The sequence below is a fragment of the Podarcis liolepis genome (assembly GCF_965112155.1).
Source record: "Podarcis liolepis genome assembly, chromosome: 5".
Taxonomy (NCBI): Eukaryota; Metazoa; Chordata; class Lepidosauria; order Squamata; family Lacertidae; genus Podarcis; species Podarcis liolepis.
Window position 1 is genome coordinate 3,043,789 of NC_139556.1, and position 16,745 is coordinate 3,060,533.

The 16,745-nt window shown below is 45.6% G+C and overlaps 1 long non-coding RNA gene across 1 annotated transcript; it reads left to right on the forward strand.

Moving 5' to 3' along the window:
- Positions 1-625: 625 nt before the first annotated feature.
- Positions 626-3,552, forward strand: LOC310707041. Its single transcript, XR_014526289.1, has 2 exons — positions 626-741; positions 3,315-3,552. It is a non-coding gene; the product is annotated as an uncharacterized lncRNA (long non-coding RNA).
- Positions 3,553-16,745: the final 13,193 nt, after the last annotated feature.

A 16,745-nucleotide genomic window follows, 5' to 3' on the forward strand; every position in this document is an offset into this window, starting at 1 on the left:
GATTTTATGTATTTGTACATCTATTATTTTTATTGCGTTGTTTCGTATGACTGGCCCAGTTGTCACCAGGGCACCAGAAGGCCAGAGGTAAGGCGACAGCTGGCAGTGGCAGCAGGGGGCGAGGGCTGGGCACCCTCAGAAAAGAAATTGAGGTTGCCCAGGCCCCTCGGGCCCCCTAGAGTTTGTGCCCTGCCTCTGCTCCAGAACACCCTCCCAAAGGAGAAGTGCCAGGGCTGCAATTTTTGACATTTTAGGAAAGTTGTTAGAAATCTTTCTCTTTCACCAGGCCTTATCCTAGGCTCCTGGGATTCCAGCACTGTAGATTTGGCTTCCTGCATTTACCATTATTGTGTTTTATGGATTTAAATGTTGATGTTTTGTTGATTTCCATTCCTGTAATTTATTGTTGTAAATGGCTTTTTGAAACATAGGGCCCTGCAAAAAACAAACAAACAAACAAAAAACAGCCCCACCTCCTTAATTTCACTAGGGACCATATACTGACACTCCAGACCCAAGATGCCCCAAATTATAGCCTCCCTTCAGACCTAAGTGGCCCCTTAATTTGACTGATCTTCTGTTCCTACAGCCTCTGTTTCCCTTGTGTTGTCATCCAGCCAAGGTGTTGAATGCCTCCTGTTAATGGTTCTGTGCCCCAACTGTTCTCTTTTACAAGGGAGAGTCTCTGTTTTTGGTAACTGGTAAATCATTGTTCCTATTTTGTTCCTATTTTTGCTTCAAGTAAGAGTTGTTGTTTTTACCTAAGCATCCTCAAGGTGATTCACTTTCAAAATTTTAAAATGAAATGAAACCAAAATTACAAAAAATGGCCAGCAGTTTTTCACCGGTGTATGTAATAACAAACAGATGCTGAATGGAAAGGCTAGTTTTGTTCAAATGCTTTTTGCTTTGCTCAGTATCCTTCAGATGTTTACCCAACGCAGGAACTTGCCTCAAAATTTCATCTTTGTATACCTTTAGAAACTCGACTGAGTCACAGAGCATGTGCAATTTTGCGACCCACCAAGCCAAAGGCAGCCCACCACATCCTCAGCATTTCTCAGTATCTAGTGAAGTCTGTGACTGCATGCCTCAATAAATTTGCTATGATTTAAGGCACTGCGAGATTCTTTGAATCCCTTCTCTTTTGGCTGGCTGCCTAGAGCTTCAAAATAGGGTGGAGGTGGGGACAAAGGGTTGCTTACCACCTGACTGTCTGCAGTTCAGGGCTGGTGGTCTGTATTTCGCCTGGCGAGTCCCAGGCTGTGCACACTTGGTTTGGAGAGTCGAAGGCTTCCACCAGCGTCACACGTGGTAGCAGGGGCTGCGGAGTCCTTACCCCAGGGCTTGTCATGTGCTTGTTCATAAGAAAAGAATCACAGGGTCATGGTGCTTTAATCGGTTGGGTTCTGCTTTTCCTCTTTCTTCCTGCGCGTGAAAGACATAACAGGGAACTACCAGAGCAGAAGTAAGATGTGTTTTGTTAGTTGTCTGAAGCCCTGGGGCCCGGAACCGGATAAGTCCTGATATTATGCCTGGATTGAGCAAAAAATAAATCCATTTTGTTTCCTACAAACATTTAGCCATTAAAAAAAAATATGACATAGAAAAACAGGCCTCACTGTCTGCATGCCTTCTTGTAAAGCTTGCATTGTGGAAGTGTCAGAAGCATTAGCTCATTTGGCATACATTTTGCAAGCTAATGCTTCTCCTTTAATTCTCCCTGGGGACAACATGTCTGCTTTCCAAATAAAAAGAAAAAAACAGGCTGAAGAAGGTGAAGGGGTGTTGCCACAGAACCTGCTGCTTCTCTAATGATATATATGATACATACCTACTCTAATCCAGTGCACTGAGGAACATTGGGGTGTGTTTATAAGGTCCTTCAACATTCTTTGGGTGCATCTGAAAAACAATCCTATGTTGTGAAAGCTGTTATACAAAATATGCAGAATTGTGTGTTAGAATGCTGGGCAACACAACTTCAGATTAAAGATGAGGCACAATTTTAGTGTAATGAAATATAATAAAAGAAACAAATGTAATAAACCAGGGACACCTTGCTGATGTGCTAGTTCACTACATGGGAGCCGGGAGACTTATGTTTCAAAAGGGAGAGCATTAAAGAAAATGACACCCCATATTGAATCAGTAGTGGTGCAGTCGAAATTCCTACTTGGATGTCCTGAGAAGATGGCGAAGATTTTATTAGCCCTCACAAGTCATTTAATCTTTTTCCTAAGTGCTGTGGAGATACTGCAGTTAAGGCAGACCCTAATCCTAGACTTTCCATTTGCTTGGTGTGAGGGGAAAGGAAAGAGGGGAGTAAAGCACGGGAGCAGCTGCAAGTCTGTTGGCTGGCCTTCTCTTGGCCCTTGGTCCCTTGGACAGTGGCGGGGACCAGAATGGGCCTCTCTCCTCTCAGCTCAACAGAGATCAGATAATATGCCGACTCACACTTCCCACCGGTATCCTTGCAAATTCCGTCTGAAGCCCAGAGAAGTGTAGATTTCCATGAGGATGATGACAAGCCTTTTCTTAAGTCTCTTCACAGAGTTCCTATCACCTTGCTGAGTCCAGCACAACCTTGCTCAACCTCATGATTCTGTCCTTATTGCCACGATTACTCTGCTCATTACCTTCACTCCTCCAGTTCTACCACTCTCCTGCTGTCTTAAGCACCCCCTCATCCACCCCCACTTTCTTCCTCCTTTCCCCCCATTCCTGGCCAGAGAATGGCTGAAAGTTGCCACTTCTCTTCCTTCACAGCATCCATCTTTCCCATGAAGTTTTTGACTGACATTTCCAGTCCTCGCTCAAAATGAAACTAAGCCTATGCAAAATGAATTTAATTTGGATGGAGCCAATCTGTATTATTCTTATTCTCTGCCCCTCTTATCCCTCCCACTGTTGCAGTTTATCTTGCAAGCTCTTCAGGGCAGAGAGCTATCCTTTTGTACTTATTCTGTAAGGCACTATGTAAATTGATAACACTATAGAAAATTAATAACTATAATAATAATGCTTTATACCTCAAATCCTCTGAATTCAAATATAGTTAAAACCCCATGCTCATTTTTAAGAGAAAGATACAGGAATTAAAGGGCAATGCAGATGCATTGCAAATTGCACACATCTGAGCAGACATCTTGATCTCAGTCTACCAGGATCCCCCCCCCCCCTGACAACTAATCCTTATGCTAAGCAGCATCAAAGCTGAAATCATTCCTAAAACTGGAAAGGAATCCCTTCCCTTTTAAACCAACCTGGTGAAAACACTGTCATTTACCTTTGCTGCTGTCTTTTCCTTCCAGGCAGGTCACGGAAGGGAAGCCTTTCAAAGGAGCCCCAGCACAGAAGCAGCCCAAACCTCAGATGGAAAGCGTTGATGCTTACTTCATTGAATGCAGCAGCACAATGTGGAAACCACACATTTTAAAAACCCAACTTTCGCTACAACTCTATAAATCAGCCCAGATGCATTTTGAAATGTTTCCCAAGGTCAGCTGAAAAAGTTTTCTGCAAGCCTAAGAAACTCTTTGGATGAACACAGTCTTTGTTCTCCTGATTTTATAAGCACATTCTGTGAGCCAGGCATGCTTCACGTGGTTTCTGGTTTCACACTGAACATGTTACACAGCTCTAATGAGCTTCAGACTTTATGCACCAGGAACTGACATTGGTGTTCCTGTGCACTGTTCTAGGAATACGCCCAGATTGGCTTTCATAAGCATTTCACAAGCCATGATACACGAGTTCAGAAAGTTAACATACACCCAAGCCTTTGCAGGCCGTTTTTCACATTGCAGAGATCAAAAACAGGTTTTCCATCAAGTACACGCACAATGGGGAGCAGCAGCCAATCCAAGTTCCCACATCTTTGGTGTAAATCTTAAAAGAGCAGTGTATGAAGAACCTCTGAGAGTCCACCCATGGAAGCAACAGTTTGCTCTTGAGCACCATATATATATATATTTGACTAGCATTATGCAAACCATCATTTTTTATTTGTATTCTCATACACTGCTCAGCCCTGTTCAGTTCTCATACATGGCTCCAGGCAGCTTTACTCTTAATATGCAGTAGCATGTTATGTCAGAGACACAACAAAAATAGGGCCAATATCCTGCAAAAGCCAGTGGGAGGTGCTGAGGACCTCTGCACTGATACGCATTGTGTCCCCTCTGCTGCTAAGTCTGATTTTTTACTTGAATACTCTGTTGTGTCACTTAGACATCCACAAATCCACTCGCAGCTTTCCATGGGAGAGTGCACCCAGCTGTCAGGTGAGCAGAACATCTGGCAGCACACAGATCCAGTTTCCAAGCAAGTGAGCAGGAATCCCTTCGGAGCAGTGGGAGAAACCAAGCCTCTAGTGTTTCTTACCTTCTCCATAGCCGGGTCTGCACCCGAATGGCTGACAATGGTGTGGTTGAGGACTGGTGGTAACCACAAAGAATGGCTGGCTAGAAAAATGAAGCCAACACTTGTGAGGCTCTGGGGTCACTCTTTATGATGCTCCTTTGCTTCCACTTTACATGGTATCCAGAGCCATATTTAGGCATTATTCACATGAAGGGGGAAAATGTGGAGCAGCATAGACCTCCCAGCCCTGCCATTGTCTTATTGGGGAATATCATTTGAAGCAGGGAGACTATTCTGTGCACTGAGGATCCCTGTATGATTTAGAACCCTAGGGGATCCAGGTTTGTTTTATTTAAATCATTCATTCATGTAAACCATTGATAGTCTGCTGTGTATTTCATCTAAGTCATCCTTCTGGACCGTCTTGAGGGGCTGGGAGCTGGGGGCACTGTTATACACTGCCTCAGGGCTCCTTCCTCCTGGGTCGTGTTCAGAAAGTGGTGTTGGGGGATGAGTGTTCAGACCCCTGGGCTCTCACTTGTGGGGTGCCTCAGGGTTCTGTCCTCTCCCCCATGCTTTTCAACATTTACATGCAGCCGCTGGGAGAGATCATCAGGAGGTTTGGGCTGGGTGTTCATCAGTATGCGGATGATACCCAGCTCTACCTCTCTTTTAAATCAGAACCAGTGAAGGCGGTGAAGGTCCTGCGTGAGTGTCTGGAGGCGGTTGGAGGATGGATGGCGGCTAACAGATTGAGGTTGAATCCTGACAAGACAGAAGTACTGTTTTTGGGGGACAGGAGGCAGGCAGGTGTGGAGGATTCCCTGGTCCTGAATGGGGTAACTGTGCCCCTGAAGGACCAGGTGCGCAGCCTGGGAGTCATTTTGGACTCACAGCTGTCCATGGAGGCACAGGTCAAATCTGTGTCCAGGGCAGCTGTTTACCAGCTCCATCTGGTACGTAGGCTGAGACCCCATCTGCCTGCGGACTGTCTCGGCAGAGTGGTGCATGCTCTGGTTATCTCCCGCTTGGACTACTGCAATGCGCTCTACGTGGGGCTACCTTTGAAGGTGACTTGGAAACTACAACTAATCCAGAATGTGGCAGCTAGATTGGTGACTGGGGGCAGCCGCTGAGACCATATAACACCGGTCTTGAAAGACCTACATTGGCTCCCAGTACGTTTCCGAGCACAATTCAAAGTGTTGGTGCTGACCTTTAAAGCCCTAAACGGCCTTGGTCCAGTATACCTGAAGGAGCGTCTCCACCCCCATCGTTCTGCCCGGACGCTGAGGTCCACCACCAAGGGCCTTCTGGCAGTTCCCTCATTGCGAGAAGCAAAGCTACAGGGAACCAGACAGAGGGCCTTCTCGGTAGTGGCACCCGCCCTGTGGAACGCCCTCCCACGAGATGTCAAGGCGATAAACAACTACCTGACATTCAGAAGACATCTTAAGGCAGCCCTGTTCAGGGAAGTTTTTAACGTGTGGTATTTTAGTGTATTTTTGGTTTCTATGGAAGCCGCCCAGAGTGGCTGGGCCCAGCCAGATGGGCGGGATATAAATAATAAATTATTATTATTATTATTATTATTATTATTATTATTATTATTATTAAGTCAGGGCTGGGTACATAATTCTATGAAAAGCAACGGTTTCATTAAAAAACAGAACAGGTAATAATATTAATCTTCCAATAGCAGATGAATTCAACATCATTATTACAATATTCAGAACACAACTGCACAATCCACAAAGGCCTGAGAAAAGAGCCTGGTTTTACCATTTAGGCTGGCAGCAGAAGTCCTTCAGGGATTCTAGATCACAAGGAAAGCCTCCATATGTAGAGGAATCTCTGTGCTTTGGAGATTCCACAGGATGGGGGTGGAGTGGAATAAGACTTGTGGCAGCTAAATGTACTACTCTGCAACCCCTTTCATCTTGCTTGCCTCCTTCACACAAGTTACAACTTAGGATCTGCCAGGCTTTCATCAGGGTCTGATGAACAATCACAAAGTCTAAAAGGGAAGCACATGTCCACAGGGACCCAAGGACATGCCATGGGGGGCAAACAGCCCCCTGTGAATCTCTCCAGTGTGTGATACTCATCTCCTCTCAGCCTTTACATCAGGGGTGGGGCAGCTAGAGAAATATCTGAGGAAAAAATCTTTTGCACACCAGCAATGTTCTTTTTCAATCTCATGGTAATTTCCTGAAACTCTCCATATTCCTAGCACAGGAATAAAAGTCTAATCTCAGCACCAGAGTGTTAAAACATAACATTATTTCCACACCCACCAAAAATGACACAGAAAAGGTTCCCTATTTTTAGAGCATTAATGCAACACCTACGAGACTTTATGAATCATGAGGGGTTCCCCCCCCCCTTTTAAGAAGGACTTCAGCACATTCCCTCTTTTAAAGGAATTCAAGTACATTGGAATTATTTGGCTATTTCACCCAATGGAATCAGCCAATGATTTTGGCTGCATCTATCATTTTGGCCTGACGGAGGCCACTGTTAGAATCCCTCTAGCCCAGGATAGCACTGCCACTGGCACCCAGCCAGTCATTAACCCCCCCCTCAAAAAAAAAATGTGGTTAGGAAAGCATAACATGATCAACCTTTCCCTGCTGGAAATTACAGTGGGTGTAGCTTTATAGTGTTTTACTGGTTAATTGAATGTTAAACTAACTACACTAAGCTATTTTACTGGCACTCCAATTTCTCCTTTCTGTGTGTCTATCCTGTACTAACAAACTATTATTAAGCCATGGTTTCTGATCTGACAGATTAAACACCAAGAATGAGGAAATCGGATGGTATGCGAAATCAACAGGGGAAGTTGGCTGAACAAATATAGCTGTGTAATTATGCTTTTATTGAGTAGAGTTCATTCTTTTAAAAGTTCAATAATCAAAGGTCTAGAAGCTTAAACAAGAAAGGCTCAAGAGCAGCTGTCCAGGTATGCATGCTGTTCTTCCCCAGAATGATAAGAATGCCTTTTCAAATTTTATTTTATAATCTTATTTACAGCATTTGTAGGCTGCTCCATAACATAAGGTATTTCCGCCCAGCTTACAATAAATAAGTAAAAACAATTGAAATGCAAAATAAGACATAAAATCAAGAGCTTTGTGCGCAAAAGGTACAAAGTTTGCTTTCCAAGTATCCCTGGGTAAAGCAGAAAGCAGGGATCATCCAGCTTTGTTGGCCTACTGCAACTTCCCTCAGCCTCCTGCCATTGGTCAGGGTGGCGGCGGCTGAAGGAAGCTGTAGTACATCAACACCTGTAATGCCACCGGTTACCTATCCCTGGTACAAAGCATAGAGATGTTAAGATATAGCAGAGAAAGATGGCAGGAGGAAAAGCGTGCGCTTCATGAGCAGAGTGGCAAAACAAATGCCAGAGGTGGTAGCTGCAGGTGCTTTGGGATTTTCCTACTAGGGACTGGATTGCGACTGGTAGCCCCAGAATTCCTGGTGGGAATTTATTTTCATTTTCATAATAATGATAATTATTATTTATTTATACTCCACCCATCTGGCTGGGTTTCCCCAGCCACTCTGGGTGGCTTGAATATAAAAAACACGATAAAACATGAAACATTAAAAACTTCCCTAAACAGGGCTGTCTTCAGATGTCTTCTAAAAGTCAGATAGTTGCTTATTTCCTTGACATCTGATGAGAGGGCATTCCACAGGGCAGGAGCCACTACCGAGAAGGCCCTCTGTCTGGTTCCCTGTAACCTCACTTCTCTCAGTGAGGGAACCGCCAGAAGACCCTCGGAGCTGGACGATGGGGGTGGAGATGCTCCTTCAGGTATACAGGACCGAGGCTGTTTAGGGCTGTAAAGGTCAGCACCAACACTTTGAATTGTGCTGGGAAACATACTGGGAGCCAGTGTGGTGTAGTGGTTAAGAGCGGTAGTCACGTAATCTGGGGGAACCGGGTTCGCGTCTCCGCTCCTCCACATGCAGCTGCTGGGTGACCTTGGGCCAGTCACACTTCTGTGAAGTCTCTCAGCCCCACTCACCTCACAGAGTGTTTGTTGTGGGGGAGGAAGGGAAAGGAGAATGTTAGCCGCTTTGAGACTCCTGAAGGGGAGTGAAAGGCGGGATATCAAATCCAAGCTCTTCTTCTTCTTTCAGGACTGGCATTATATGATCTCGGTGGCCACTCCCAGTCACCAGTCTAGCTGCCGCGTTCTGGATTAATTGCTGTTTCCAGGTCACCTTCAAAGGTAGCCCCACACAGAGCGCACTGCAGTAGTCCAAGCAGGAGATAACTAGAGCATGCACCACTCTGGCGAGACAGTCGGTGGGAAGGTAGGGTCTCAGCCTGCGTGCCAGATGGAGCTGGTAGACAGCTGCCCTGGACACAGAATTGACCTGCACCTCCATGGACAGCTATGAGTCCAAAATGACTCCCAGGCTGCGCACCTGGTATTTCAGGGGCACAGTTACCCCGTTCAGAACCAGGGAGTCCTCCACACCTACCTGCCCCTCAAAACAGTACTTCTGTCTTGTCAGGATTCAACCTCAATCTGTTAGCCACCATCCATCCTCCAGCCACCTCCAGGCACTCACACAGGACATTCACTGCCTTCACTGGTTCTGATTTAAAAGAGAGGTAGAGCTGGGTGTCATCCGCATACTGATGAACACCCAGCCCAAACCCCCTGATTATCTCTCCCAACAGCTTCATATAGATGTTAAAAAGCATGGGGGAGAGGACAGAACCCTGAGGCACCCCACAAGTGAGAGCCCAGGGGTCTGAACACTCATCCCCCAACACCACTTTCTGAACACAACCCAGGAGGAAGGAGCGGAACCACTGTATGACAGTGCCCCCAGCTCCCAGCCCCTCAAGACGGTCCAGAAGGATGTTATGGTCAATGGTATCAAAGGCCGCTGAGAGATCTAGCAGAACTAGGAAACAGCTTTCACCTTTCTCCCTAGCCCGCCGGAGATCATCAACCAGTGCGACCAAGGCAGTTTCAGTCCCGTGATGAGGCCTGAATCCCGACTGGAAGGGTTCCAAATGGTCTGCATCCTCCAGGCGTGTTTGGAGGTGTTCAGCAACCACCCACTCAATCACCTTGGCCAAGAATGGAAGATTTGAGACTGTGTGATAGTTGGCCATATTGGCCGGGTCCAAATAAGGTTTTTTTAAGGAGTGGTTTAATGACTGCCTCTTTCAGAAGGTCTGGGACGGCTTCCTCGCAGAGGGAAGCATTCACCCCCCCCCCCACAGAGCCCAGAGCCCAGAGCCCAGCCCTTCCCGGCTTGCTTTTATTAGCCAGGGTGGGCAAGGATCAAGGAGACAGGTGGTCGGTTTCACTCGTCCAAGCAGCTTTCCAAATCCTCAGGGATAACAGATTGGAATTGATCCCATGCAACTTGACTAGACAGGACTCTAGCACTCTCCCGCCCCGGCCCTGCTCCCACGGTGGAGTCTATCTCTTTCCGAATCTGAGTGATTTTATCTGCAAAAAACTGTGCAAAATCATTGCAGGAGATCTTGGTGTCCTTACCAGGCCCCGATGGTGCAGGTGGTTCTGTTAGATTGTGAATTACCTGAAAGAGTCTCCTGCTGCTGTTTTCTGCAGATGCAATAGAGGAGGTAAAGAAGGTCCTCTTCACAGTCGCCATTGCCACTTGGTAGGTTCAACGGTGAGCTCTAACCCATGTCCGGTTCGATTGTTTCCCGCCACCGGCGCTCTAGCCATCTCAGCAATTGTTTCATCGCCCTCAGCTCTGGGGAAAACCATGGGGCTGTCTGGGCCCCATGCAATCGGAGAAGGCACTTTAAGCCAAACAGTCAATAGCCCTGGTTAACTTCGCATTCCAGCGGGCCACCAGGGAATCAGCTGAAAGGCCATCAACATGGGATATAACATCCCCTATCACTCTCTGGAAACCATTTGGATGGTGGGGGCGGACCGTCCAAATAGGTCCCACCTCCCAGTTGCATCAGGAAATGATCTTACCATGGCACTTCTTTTGTTTCACTTTTACTTAGTGTCAGGTGAAGAGGCAACATCCTAATGTTTTAATGTTGTATTTTAATCTTTTAAATTGTATTTTAATCAACTTGTTTTTATTATTGGTTGTTAGCCGCCCTGAGCCTGGTCTTGGCTGGGGAGGGCGGGGTATAAATAATAAAAATTTATTATTATTATTATTATTATTATTATTATTATTATTGTTGTTGTTGTTGTTGTTGTTGTTGTTGTTGTTATCACCCATCCATAGAGGTGAACACTAGGTCTAAGGTGTGTTTGTGACTATGAGTTGATCCAAACTTATTCAGGGAAAGCCTCATGGAGGCCATGCTTTCCACAAGTCCTGAGCGGCCCCTTGTAAGGTCTTGTTGGCATGGATGTTAAAATCTCCAAGGACAACCAAACTAGGTGTCTCCAGGAGAACATCTGCCATGACCTGAAGCAGCTCAGGCAGGGAATCCTTGGTGCAGCAGGGAGGTCGGTACACCAAAAGGAAACTTGAACTGCCCCTATTGCCCAACTTCCAGAACATGCACTCAGAAAACTGGGTCTTCCCAATAGGATGCCTGGTGTAAGCTAATAACTTCCTAAAAATCACTGCCACCCCCTCCCCGCCCACATGACCTGGGTTGCGTAAGAGAAACCTGGTGGACAAGCAGTGGCAAGAACAGGTCCATCTGCTTCATCTAACCAAGTCTCTGTTACACATGCCAGGTCAAGTCCTCCATCCACGATCACGTCATGGATGGCAGAGATATTGTGAATCATTGACCTGGCATTGCACATCAGCATCTTAAGGTCATGTGGGGCTCCCTTGGTGATTCTACTATCCTTCTGGTCAAGACCAGACCCGTTGGCAGGGATAGTCTTCAAACAATGAAGGGTTAGCAATCCCAAAGAATCCCCCCCCCCGTGGAACCTGCCCCAGCCATTCTGTTGGCTGGGGCCCACTCCCAGGCAGCCCTAACCTTCTCCCCTTCAGAACAGAATACAAGCTATACAATAAACCAATAAAACAGTAGAAACTAATTAACACAACAACAACATACTAAAATTAAACTAATCCCCAGCCCCAACTAAATATTTATCCCACCCCAACAGATCAAAACAAAAACAAAAAACCCAAACTTTAAAATGCCACAGATTAAAAACTATTTAAAAACATTTATAAATATTTAAAAGCATTTTCGACATTTGCCCCAACCCCAGAGTTTGTTCCAGTGCGTCTGGGCTCTTCAGCACTCGGACGAGGGCAACGTCCCTCTGGCCTCCCAGGAGTCTCTTCTGTTGAGCAGGGGGTGTCTGGTCCCTGCCCCCTAGGCCAGGTGGAACGGGCCTTGCAGGGAGCCATCTTCAGCCCTCACAGCAGGGCAGCAATGGATTTACACCCCACTCTTCAACAAGTTCACAGGGCAGATAGCAAAATTGTGCTGCATACACTCCTCCCATGAAGAGGAAAGGCCCCTTTTCTGCACTTCCATGCTTGAACCTCAGTTTCCAGGCAGTTCAGCAGAAATGCATCTCCTCCTTGGAGCTGCAAGCTTTGTTTCACATGCCTGAAAGTGTCTCACTTGGAAGGAGCCATACATAGGGAAGTGGGAACATCGTAGGCGGAATTGCTTCAGGCCATTAAGAGTCATGTTGAGCATGATTGCTTGTAGCCAATGGCTATTACAGTATGAATTCATATATGTAAGGAGGCCATTAAGAAATGGGCTTCAGTGAATTATAGAGAGCTAGGAATGACCTTGGGAAAGAGGTTTATGGTGTGACTATTTGACGCTGCCCTTCAGAGGAGCTTAAGGCTAGTGCTGAGGCAAAATCCAGACGCGACATTTTGCAAAGGAAGCAACGGACTATGCAAATCCAAAGCAGCAGGTGAAATCCAAATCTGAATGCAAAGGGACAGGGAGAATGCAGCCCTGAGAGAAGGCATTCTCTGTGGAAGCCCATAAGTTTTAGAACTCCTTCATTCTTATAGTTTACTGCAAATGCTGAAAATGCAGCTCTTTATACTGGTTTTTGACACAAGGTATATATTTTTAGGACCCATCTTATCTTTGTGATTGTAAGTTGTTTTAAACTATTTTTAATATTGTATTTTAATGTTGCAACTGCCCCTGTGACCTTAGGGTAAAGGATGAGTAAATTATAATGGTAATAATACCCCCTGGTTTTATATTCAAAACATTCCCTAGTTAGTGAGATGTCTTTGAGAACTGCAATTTGTCTTAACCGAGAGTGAAAGTTTCTCATTTTCTTCTCATGACCATGAAAGAGGGGGAGGGGGAGGGGGCAATATGTGAACCCATAACAAATACAGGCTCATTCACATAGCAGAAAAATTGTTGTTTTCCATTTTGCTGAACTCAACCATTGTGCACTGTGGAAGCTGGCCAGAAATATATCTGTGCTTCTGAGGAACAACCCCACCTGGTCCAAAACTCTCTTTTGCCCAAATGATAACCAAGTCTCTAGCTTTTGAGAGGGCAGGCTATCCATCCAGTCAAATCCACAGAGCAGTCTTTGATATGGTTCCTTTGCTATGGTTGCTGTGTGTTCAGCTTGTGGGTCTGGAGGATGTAGTCAACAGAGATGCTTCACTGCCCTTTCTCCAAATCCTAATTCCTTAAAATGCTCCTGACCTTTATAAGGCTCCTCCTCTGCTGCTGCTGCTGCTGCTCTCTTCAGTCTTTTCTTTCTTTCAAGTCCGGATGTGTGATCCTGCTCTTTCCCCGACTCCCCCGGTCAGAATTTCACAGAAATCCTCAGCAACACATAATTCTGCTATGGATTTCTTTAACCCACAGAATAGGATTGTTCTTTCCCCTCTGAAATGCTAAAGTAGTTTGCGGATTGGAATATGCCTGGGTGGGGCATTATTTTGCTTCCAGCCTGAAATCCGGCAATGGTCCTCCACAGATTGGACCCAGCTGTGGCACAGGTGCACCGTGGCTGTTTGCGGAGGAAGTTTAGCCACTTAAAATGTGCTGCCCATGTGCGTCATTAAAGGGAAATGTTTTGGGGCTTTTAAATATATGCTTTCTCTCTCTTTTGATTAGACAAAGCAATTGCTCTTCATTAAAGCCATAGTCAGTTGCAGCAAAACATCATCTGGCATCTTGATCCCTGGAACAGCAGGAAGCAATATTATTATTCTTAACCAGTAGTTTTCAAACATGTCAGGTTTGGGATCCACCCTTACTGTAACTCCAAGACTGGATTGTGCCTCACTTATTATCCCCACGTAGTCTCCCATCCAGGACAACACCTGCTTAACGTCACCAGTTGAACTACATCATGGATCCATTGGCACCTGCTTAGGGCAGTGGCAGCTGGTGAGTAGGGCTTCCATTTTAAACTTTGCTGTTTCCACACAATGGGACTTGATTTAGGAAAGTGTGTCATTTACACACGTGCAGAGCACCATTGCCTCCTCCCTGAGAAAAGGGTCCAAGTAAGATTTTCAGACAAGATTGGATTCTATATCTCATGTTTAGAAATTAAGCCACATCATGATACATGTTTTTGAAATCATGGATTGATTACAACTGGCAAAATAGGGGCCCTGTATTCTTCCTCGGGAAGGAAGTTCCATAAATCTGGACCCACCACTGAGAAGGCCCTTTCTCTAGTGTCTGTCAACCAAATACAACTCTAAGAGAGTCTGTCAAATATCTTGGTCCCAAAATGTAGGGGTTTTAATGGTCACCACCAGCACTTTAAATGGGGCTGAGAAATCCAGAGCCAAGTTTCACGCAAAGTGTAGCTAAGTCACCAAAGCACAGCTGTTCTTCAAAATTCTCATGCCTCCAAATTTCCAACCAAAACTATGAACAAAAATGTGTGTGTTAGAGGGAAGTATGCATTAGCATATACATGCTCATAAAAGAATGAAAAGCGCATTATATTAGGCAAAAATGCATTCAAACGTATACGTTAGGAACAATGCACAATAAAATTCTGGTAAATTTTCAATATTTTTTTTTTAATTCACAAACTCAAGTGGAAATGCGGTGAACTGAACTTCAGAATGGAAAAATTGGAAATCAAGAGAAAGTGACATTGATTCTCAAGCCCTGCAGAGAGTGCGTTGCAATAGTTTAGTCTGGATGTAACCAGGGCATGCCATGTATAACAGTGCCAGGGTCTGCTTCCTATAGAAAGAGTCACATCTGATGAATCAGCCGTTGGGTTTACAATACTAAAATGGAAAAAATGGAAAAGATTAGCTTTGGCACGTTAGGTGGAAGGCATGGTTGTGAGATCAATGGAGGAAATGTTTTAAAGTCCCTCATGCTCAGCATTCCTTATTTGACAAACTATCTGATCCTCAATGTGAGACAAAAATATAGAATGTGCAGGGGGGGTGTCAGCTGGCAGCCATGGTCCTGAATGGGTATATAACATGTAGGACTTGTCCCCTCCCCCTTCAGGTGGGCATGATTCTCTCCTTACTACAGTTAGAACAAGTTAGGGACCCAGCCTGCCCCTCCTCCTCTTCCACCCATTTCCACCCTGACCTTTGGTCCTTTGCGCCCTGACCCTGCTCGCCCTGCAGCTTGTTGCCCCACAGCTGGCACAGCTGTGCCCCTGTCCTCTCTGTGGTGGAGCATCTGCTCTGCATGAAGAAGGTCCCAGGTTTTATTATCAGAGACTCCTAACTGAAATCCTGGAGCGCTCCTGCCAGCCAGTGGACCAATGGTTTGACTCAGTTAAAGCAGCTTCCTCTGTTTCCAGCCCATATTCCCCCCAGTGCCAGGCTGGGGCTGGAGAAGGTCAAGTTTTCATAGTATATGTAATTGCTTAGGAGTAACATTTAGGGGGGGGGGGAGAGAGAGAGAGAGAGAGAGAGAGAGAGAGAGAGAGAGAGAGTACAAGTGTAGCAATAGATCCACATTTTGCCCATCCCTGTTACATCTCATTAAATCCTATTTAAGACTTATTTTCCATATTCTCCCCTCTCCTTAATATCTCTTCTTCCTTGCCCACCCCTCTTTCCATCTCCCTCCCCCTCACCTCCTCTCTGCTTTCATGAGGAGCCAACTTAACACAGTATCAGCAGAATCTCAGTTGCAACTGTGGCTTCCACCACAGAGTGACTTGATTTAAAAGCAAGGCTCAGTTTTAAAGATGGGGTTTGCAGTGTGTCCATATGACTAATCAGGGCTTGGAAGACATCTAGGCACACCATAGGGCTAACCTCATTGCTACCCATCCATAGCAAGTGGGCTCTTGTGTGATCTCATGCCATATCCATACTCCTGGCACCGTCTCTGAATGCAGAAAGGAAAAGAAGACTGACCCTGCTTTGAAATGTTTACATCTATTTACACAAGGGAATGCTGAATGCATTAACAAGTGGTGGACAAAACCCCTGAATGGGCAAATAGAGACAGACAATTATGAGTCATAAGAGCATTAGAATAGCTTGGCTGGATCAGGAAAACAGTCCATCTCTTCCAGCATTCAGTTTTGAGCAGTGACTACCCAGCTGCTTCCAGGATGCTTACAAGTGGGTCACAAAGTCAACAGATCTTCCCTTCTGTTTACTCCCCAGTAATTCAGTCAGAGGTCTAAGGCCTCTGAACATGGAGGTTCGATTTAACTATCATGGATAATAGCAATTCACAGCCCTCCCCTCCTCCAGGAATATGACTAACGCTTCATTTTTCTAGAAAGCAATCCAGCCTGATGACCACCAGCCTGTAGCAGGGTGTGCTGGGTTTTCTTTCATCTGTCCTGAATTCACTGCCCAGCAATTTCATTCTCCAAGTTCCAACCTTGTGAGAAGGGGGGGGGGGGAGGTTGCTGTATATTTGTTGCTGAAATCTGCTTTTCTATGGATATAAATAAAAGCAATATTTCTGAAGATGAAAGCATCCTTCCTTTCCAGCTGGGAGGTAGCACATGTATATTGTTAGCATAGGTACTACCTTAAAAGAGGCACACCTGCCCACATCTGTGAGAGAGTGCAGAATGCTTCTCCTATCATCTGCTGTTTTTGGAAGTCCTGGTTTATTTTATTTTTGATCTGCCCCCTAATTAATCAGAGGCACCATTTCCACCAATCAAAAGATTTCTATGTGATTAATCAACTAAATTTAAATACTCAGCTCCCGTGGTGTCCGATCCCAAGAAGAGAAGCTAGGACGGGAGGCGGGGCTGTCCTCTCCAGGCTCCATCAAGCATGGCTCTCTTCCAAGATGTTCCAAGGATCCCCTCTGACCTTACTGAACCTAGAGATGAATGCTTCCCTGTGTCTATTCTAGAACCTCCTGCTTTGGCCCAAGCATTTCCCTTCTGTCTGCTGCACCCACCTACTTCTGATAGATATCTTGTCTTTCTTCCAGCAGGGGTGGTATTTGATGT